The sequence below is a fragment of the Hylobates moloch genome, unplaced genomic scaffold, assembly GCF_009828535.3.
Source record: "Hylobates moloch isolate HMO894 unplaced genomic scaffold, HMol_V3 SCAFFOLD_3, whole genome shotgun sequence".
Lineage (NCBI taxonomy): Eukaryota > Metazoa > Chordata > Mammalia > Primates > Hylobatidae > Hylobates > Hylobates moloch.
Window position 1 is genome coordinate 130,794,791 of NW_026652278.1, and position 8,343 is coordinate 130,803,133.

The window sequence follows — 8,343 nt, forward strand, 5'->3', positions numbered from 1 at the left end:
CAACCAGACGGCTTAACACACCATCAGTGACTTCCCCCGCCCCTTCCATTCCCTCTTCATGATATAAAAGACTAGATAGGCATGCACTGTAAGCACTGAAATCTACCTTGTCTTGCTGCTCCCCAAGCCTGCCTTGTAAATTTCCCCTGAGTAAATTTTTGACTACCTGCCAACCCGGAATCATCTGCCTCTTTTTTGGTCTGATGGCAAACCGGTAATTTGCCTCCACTTGTAGAGGGCAATTCTCAGTCCTGGCAGGGAGTTTTCCCAACAAATCCAAAGTTACAATAATATTAGCTTTTGGCCTAATCATTGGTTTTTGTTAATGTATTGGTCTCAAGTCATGTTGTAAACAAAAAGTGGAGTTACACACCATTGTGACAATAATACTAGCTTTTATAATTTCCCATGTATTTACCTTTACTTATCTTTATTTCTTTATACAGGTTCATTTACTATCTAGTGTCCTTTCAACTTGCAGGACTTCATTTAGCATTTCTTGTAGGGCAGGTCTAGTGGTAATGAACTCCCTCAACTTTTGTTTATCTGGAAAGTCTTATCTTCTACTTCAATTTCGAAGGACAGTTTTTGCCAGATATGGGATTCTTTTCTTTTTTTTTTTTTTTTTTTGACACAGAGTCTCACACTGTTGCCCAGGCTGGGGGGCAGTGGCGTGATCTTAGCTCACTGCAAGTTCCGCCTCCTGGATTCACGCCATTCTCCTGGAGTAGCTGGGACTACAGGCACCCGCCACCACGCCCAGCTAATTTTTTGTATTTTTAGTAGAGATGGGGTTTCACTGTGTTAACCAGGATGGTTTGGATCTCCTGACCTCGTGATCCGCCTGCCTTGGCCTCCCAAAGTGCTGGGATTACAGGCGTGAGCCACTGCGACCGGCCAGATATGGGATTCTTGATTGACAGACTAATTTTTTTCTTTTACCACTTTGACTATATTAGCTCATTGTCTTCTGGCTTCCAAAGTTTTTGATAAGAAATCTGCTGATAATCTTATTGAGGATCATTTGTACGTGAAGAGTCATTTCTCTTTTGCTGCTTTCAAAATTCCCTTTTGATAGTTTGATTATAATGTATCTCAGTATGGGTTTGAGTTCATCCTACTTGAAGTTTATTGAGCTTCTTAGATATTTATATTCATGTTTTTCATCAAATATGGGAAGTTGTTGGTCATCATTTCTTCAAATATTCTCACCAGCCTTTTCTCTCTCTTCTCCTTCTGTAATTATCACAATGTGTATGCTGATCTGCTTGAGGTATCTCACAGCTTCCTTAGACTCCTTTCACATTTCTTCAATCTCTTTTCTTTCTGTTCCTCAGACTCAATAATTTCCATTATCCTCTCTTCAAGTTTTCTCACTCTTTGTTCTAACTGTTCAATGTGCCTTTGAATCCCTCTTGTGAATTTTTCATTTCAGTTATTGTACTTTTTAGCTCCAGAATTTCTTTTTGGTTTCTTTTAGGTTTTCTATCTGTTTTTGATATTTCTATTTTGTTCATAAATAATTTTCTTGACTTTAAATTCCTATTTTTTTTGAGTCTCTTTAGATTTCATTTGAATGGGTTACACTTTCCTGTTTCTTTGTATCCTTTGTGATATTTGTGTTGAAAACCAGACATTAGAATTTACTAATGTGTTAACTCTGGAAATCAGATTCTTCCTCTTCTCCAGGGTTTGCTGTTTTTGTTACTGTTTTTATTTTTGTTTTTTGATTGTTGTAAGCCCTCTTTGCCTAGGATGAGTCTGAAGTATAAATCTAAGGTCTTCTCAGGTCTTTTCTGAGCCTGCACCATCCTCTAGGCATGCACCATGACTTTCTGATTTCTCTCATATATGCAATTGTGTTTATGTCTGGCTCCAAGGGGAAAATGAGAAAAATGAATGGGAGTGGGGAGGGAAGCACCAGCTCTTTAATTCTCCTGGAAGTCCCTTCACCCAGAAGGTGAGGGGCTTGCAACAATGCAAGTGCAACAACGGCTAATGACCCTCTGCACCTCTGTGATCACGAGCAGCAGTTAGGAATCAGAGCACAGATCTAATGTTTTGAGGACAACGTCCTTTTTGCCCCCCTAGCTCCTACAAGCTGTGTGCAAAGCACTCTAGGAACATGTGCACAGCTGCCTGCCATAAGATTCAGTGGTAGGAGATGGTTAGCTGCTACTGTGCTAAGACGGGAAATTGACCAATTTTTTTTTTTTTTTGAGACAGAGTCTCGCTCTGTCACCCAGGCTGGAGTGCAGTGAGGTGATCTTGGCTCACTGCAACCTCCGTCTCCCAGATTCAAGTGGTTCTCCTGCCTCAGCCTCCAGAGTAGCTGGGACTACAGGCATTCACCACCACGCCTGGCTAATTTTATATTTTTCATAGAGACAGATTTTGCCATGTTGGCCATGCTGGTCTTGAACTCCTGACCTCAGCTGATCCACCCGCCTTAACCTCCCAAAGTGCTAGGATTACAGGCATGAGCCACTGCACCCCACCTCTTTTTCTTTTCTTTTTTTTTTTTGGTCTTAAAACAACATGCATTTTTTTGGGTCACAATGCTATAGATTGGCTATTTGGGCTGGGCTCCGCTGGGCAATTCTTCTGGTCTCTGCTGGACTCACTCCTGCATTTTTTCTCCCAGTTGCTAGCCTGGCTAAGTGTCGGCTATTCTAAGACAGATGGCTCACTGCTGCTCCACATAATCTCGTCCCCCAGTAGGCTAGCCCAGGTTTGTTCTATAGCAGCTGAGCAGGATCCCAAAAAAGCAAGTGGAAGCATTCAAGACTTCTTAAAGGTTACGCCTAAAACAACCACATGATCACTTTCACCACATTCCATTGGGCAAAACTTCATAACACGGCTAGCTCAGACGCCAGGGTTGAGGAAATAGATTCCACTCCTTAATGAGGGGAGTTACAGAGACACATTGCAAATGAATGAATATAGGGAGGAACAGAGAACTGGAGACATTTCTGCAATCCTCTTCAAAGCATTAGCATATATATTTTGTCTTAGGCTTTATTTTCTAAGGGACTCAGGCTATGACAGTGTCTATTACACTAATTTTTTTTTTTAAAGAAATTGACCAAATTTAACCACAATGTACTGTCCAAGTCTTCCTCTGGAAGCTGCAAGTTTCAATAAATTCTACAGTTCTAAAATACAGATGGTTCCTTGACTTATGATGGAATTATATCCCAGACAAATCCATCACAAGTTGAAAATATCTTAAGTCAAAAACACACTTTCGACATATCATTTTTAACTTACAACGGGTTTATCTGGGACATAATCTCACTGTAAGTCGAGAAGCATACTAAAATCTATAACATTTTTGGACCATTGTAAAGTTGAAAAATCAAAAGTGAAACCATCGTAAATCAGGGATTGTCTGTACATAAGACAGGCTCTGCCAGTGTAATTTTTGTCTAGGTGAGGAGACAGATTTCTGGTGCTTCCTATTCTGCCATTTTCCTAGAATCCTCTCCTATTTGTTTCATTTTCATTCATTCTATATTGATTAATATTAAACATCTAATATTGTGACTTTATATACTACTTTGGCTGAACTCTCATGTTTCTATTTTTTTTGTTCTCATTGTGATTAATTTCTAAATAGTTTATAAATCTGCAATCGCAGTTGCGATTTTCTCCTTGACCCAGATTTAAGGCATTTTTCCCTTTAGCTTCCAATTAATTTCCTTTTACCTTTTTATCTAAAAAATTATTTTTAGTGCTCTCTGTTAACAGTGTGTAACTTAAAATTGAGATTTTTTTGGTGTAGTTTAATTTTAAAAATCTATTTTTATAAATGTTTCCTGGTCATTAAAGGCAACTTCTCTATCTGCAAGTTATAAAGTTTAATATAGCTGTTAAATCTTGTATTGCTACTTAGGTTCTTTTAAAAATTATTGTCTATTACTTCCCTGCTGAAGTTTCAAATACAAAGAATGGTACATAATCAAACAATCTAAAGGTGAGGAGAACGAGAATGTGATGGTTAATACTGAGTGTCAACTTGATTGGATTGAAGAATGCAAAGTATTGATCCTGTGTGTCTGTAAGGGTGTTGCCAAAGGAGATTAACATTTGAGTCAGTGGGCTGGGAAAGGCAGACCCACCCTTAATCTGGGTGGGCACCATCTAATCAGCTGCCAGCACAACCAGAACAGAATATAAAGCAGGCAGAAAAATGTGAAAAGACTAGACTGGCTTAGCCTCCCAGCCTACAGCTTTCTCCCATATTGGATGTTTCCTGTTCTCGAACATTGGACTCCAAGTTCTTCAGCTTTGAAACTCTACTGGCTTCCTTTCTCCTCAGCTTGCATATGGCCTATTCTGGGACCTTGTGATCATGTGAGTTAATACTACTTAATAAACTCTCTCTCTCTCTCTCTCTCTCTCTATATATATATATCCTATTAGTTCTGTCCCTCTAGAGAACCTGGACTAATAAAGAGAACGAGATAGAGGAGGAAACAACAGAGGCCATGACTGCACTTTTTAGATATATCAAATATTGGCAAGTCTGCCATCCTAGCTTCCCATTTTGCCTACAAGTGGGCAGAGTCATTTTTAACCTTTCTTACCATGAACATACTTCAATTCACTTAGAATTCTTGAAGTTCAGGCCAAGCACCTCTAGGGTAAAATTTAGCATTCTATTTTATCCAGGTGTTCACTAATGGTTCCATATTAGCTTGCTTTTGCAGATAAAGTATAAATTCCTCATGGGCTAAAATCACACCTTATTTTGTATCTTCCCCTTGCACCAACCACTAGCATAGTACTGAGTACATAGTTCAAATGCCATTAACTCCACAATTATCCTACCTATGAAGATACGACTTGAAGAATTCTGAAACTCACTAAGCTAACCTATACAAGGATACTAATTTACTATTTATATACTGAAATTAAAGCCCTAGTATGATGTCTGGGGTTACTAAACACAGTGATATGGTAATTTGGTGGAGGCCAGCAAAGCCAATGCCATACTTCTCAGGGTAACTGGAATTGTGTCTTCAAAGGAGAAGTAATTCCCACTATCAGCTGGGATGCACAGGGTATCAGACTTGTGAGAAGAGCCCTTTTGTAGGCTCGAGGAGTGCCAGTGGCATTCAAGGAGGGAGGGAGAGAGGATTTTTGTCCCCAAGGGGCATCTAGCAACATTTTGAGACAGTTTTGGTTGGTGGTGGGGTGCTACTGGGATTTACTGGGTAGAAGCCAGGGATGCTGATAAAATAAACATCCTACAATGCACAGGACAACCTTCCACAACAAAGAATTATCTGGCTTAAAATGTCAATAATGCCAAGGTTGAGAACCCTTTCTTTCGTAGGCAATCAAGGGAATTCTTTGTCCTCTGTGCTCAGACCTGAACTTAAAGAGTAAAATTATCTAAGAGCTGTTTCTGAGTAAGACAAGTTACAAAATGGGCATTGTCATCAGGAGGTGGCATCTCTAGTTAAAAAAAATGCAAAAATTGAGTAGTCTTATTTTGTATATAAGATTATCCTTATGCTATTCTGTTTTCTACTTTTTTTTGTTTTTTTTTTTGAGACAGAGTCTTGCTCTTGTTGCCCAGGCTGGAGTGCAATGGCACAATCTTGGCTCACTGCAACCTCTGTCTCCCAGGTTCAAGAGATTCTCCTGTCTCAGCCTCCTGAATAGCTGGGATTAAAGGCAGGCGGCACCACACCTGGGTAATTTTTGTATTTTTAGTAGAGATGGGGTTTCGCCATGTTGGCCAGGCTAGTCTCGAACTCTTGACCTCATGATCCACCCTTCTCGGCCTCCCAAAGTGCTGGGATTACAGGCGTAAGCCATTGCACCCAGCCTGTTTTTTACTTTTATGTTTTAGAGATGGGGGTCTCGCTGTGTTACCCAGGCTGGAGTGCAGCGGTGCAACTATAGCTCACTGCAGACTTGAACTCCTGGGCTCAAGAGATCCTCCAGCCTCAGCCTCCTGAGTAGCAGGAAGTAGAGGTGTACACAACCACATCCACTTTTTTTTTTTTTTTTTTTTTTGGAGACAGGAGGTCTCACTCTGTTGCCCAGGTTGGAGTGCAGTTGTGCGATTTCAGCTCACGGCAACCTCCACCTCCCTGGTTCAAGCGATTCTCCCACCTCAGCCTCCCGAGTGTCTGGGATTACAGGTGTGTGCCACCACACCTGGCTAATTTTTGTATTTTTTGGTAGAGACTAGGTTTCACCATGTTGGCCAGGCTGGTCTCAAATTCCTGGCCTCAAGCAGTGCTCCTGCCTTGGCCTCCCAAAGCATTGGGATTATAGGCATGAGCCACCACACCCAGGTACTACTGTGTGACTTTAATATCCAATGTTTTTTCTTCTATTACAAAGGTATCTTCACATACTTATCTTACCCTAAGCCATTGAAGTTGTTCCATTTTAAGTTGTACTGATAAAGGATCCAAATTTACAGTTTCTGCTCAGCTGTGTAGCAAAGCATTAAAGAAAGGGTTACATGTTCACACTTTGAGGCCAAGTGGTAGTGACTCCAAGGACAACATGAACGTCAAAAAACAGGGCTGTATAATCGATCCATTCTTTCCAACAGTAGAATCTCCTCCAATTATCAATTCTGGAGATTCTGGGGTTATTCAATTAAGAAGAGCAGCACATAGAGGACACTCTCAAAATACAAGCTGAAAATACAAAACTCCTCATAACAATGTCAAGTGCCAACAATAATTTTTAAAATTTAAGTAGGGCTGAACTGTGTGTAACCGGTGAAATGTTCAAGTTAACAATCCTTACACACGAAATCTCTCACTTCACTGACTTAATTCATTATCTGCTGAATAAACAATAAACTTCCAGTCAGTAGTCAAGAGTTGGCAATCTAGCTAGTAGGACATAACATATAATCATGAAACAGCAAAAACTGTATTCAAAGATTAAATTAGCAATACCCCAAAATGTGTGTTAGAGTTAGCATAAAGAATTTCTGCATAAAGAATTTCTGATGTAGTTTACCAAGAGCTAAACTAAAAAGTCCAGAATACAAAAAAGAACAGGGATGCAATGATGGTTTTTTTAACCATCCTTGAAATTCTCCCATTAACCACAGCTTTGAGTTTTCAACTGCTCTTTGTCCTTAAATCTTCAGATTCCCTCCTTTGAATGGGATAGGTAGAGTAGATTAGAAGAAATATATTCCGAGGCTAATAGTTTCTGGATGATTAAACTTCATGAAAATAACCTCACAGGTAAGTAATTAGGATTTTTCAGCCCATTTCTATAAACTAGGTAAGTAAACTTTTTTTCTAGTGAACGTAACTTGGTATATTAGTGACTGTAGAAAGTCTTTCTACAGCAACAGGAATTATATCAAGGCTTTTGCAAATTTCTGGCAACTCCGGGCATGTTTAAGTTCTACTACTCATCTGTTCTGACTACATTTTCATTTCATCTGATGGAATAAGCAGCTCATTTCCTTTCCTAGAACTGTTAGTGCTGTATTGTCCCCCTCACTTTAGTTAAGGTCTGCCATGTCCTCCTCTCCGACAGTCCTTGACTTTCCCAATGGCATATTCATCTGCTCAAACAGATGTCACTGCAAAACAAAACAAACTTTTAACAAAAAGCAATGTTTGCATATTTGGGGCTTTTGTATGACAATATTGCACGTTTCCTCAGAAGAATTCACGGAGATTCTTTAAGGTTGGGGGTTTATCTGTTGATATTTTCCTTAGGTAGACAAAGACAACCTCTAAGTGCGCTCAATCTTTAACCGCTACATCATCGTCACCCAGGCACTAAGACATAACTAGGGCATAACGAGTTTTATTTCCACCAGACGCGCCTAGTAACTACCAGGTTCAACGCTCGCAGGTGGCCGACATGTGATGTGTGCTCTACTGTTTGGGCTGGGGACATTAGCCCAACAAACTCTAGCCACAAAGATCACGCGGATATTCTTGGGGACTTGGGGATGCCTAGCAAAATGTGCTGTGCCTAGGCCTCGAACTCTCGCCTGCTCTCAGGTGGGCGGCCTCGAACTCCGGCCTGCTCTCCGGCAGCCCACAGCAATGCGCCTGCCAAGACCTTAGGCTGCAAAACTCAGCGCGGCCCAGAGCTCGCCTCCAAGTGCGCCCCGCACACGGCAGGCTTTCGGCGATGACACGCGTCCCACCCAACCTAGCCCTGGCCGCTGTCCCAACTCCCGCAGTTCACAGAGGCCGCGGCGGTGAGCGCAGCCGATGCCACATCCCCAGCGGCAAGCTGAGGGAACCTGTCTCCTCTCTGGGGCGACCAAACGATACGTCGATACCGGAACTGACCCGACGCCGGAGCCCGGCGACGTCCTTACCGTCG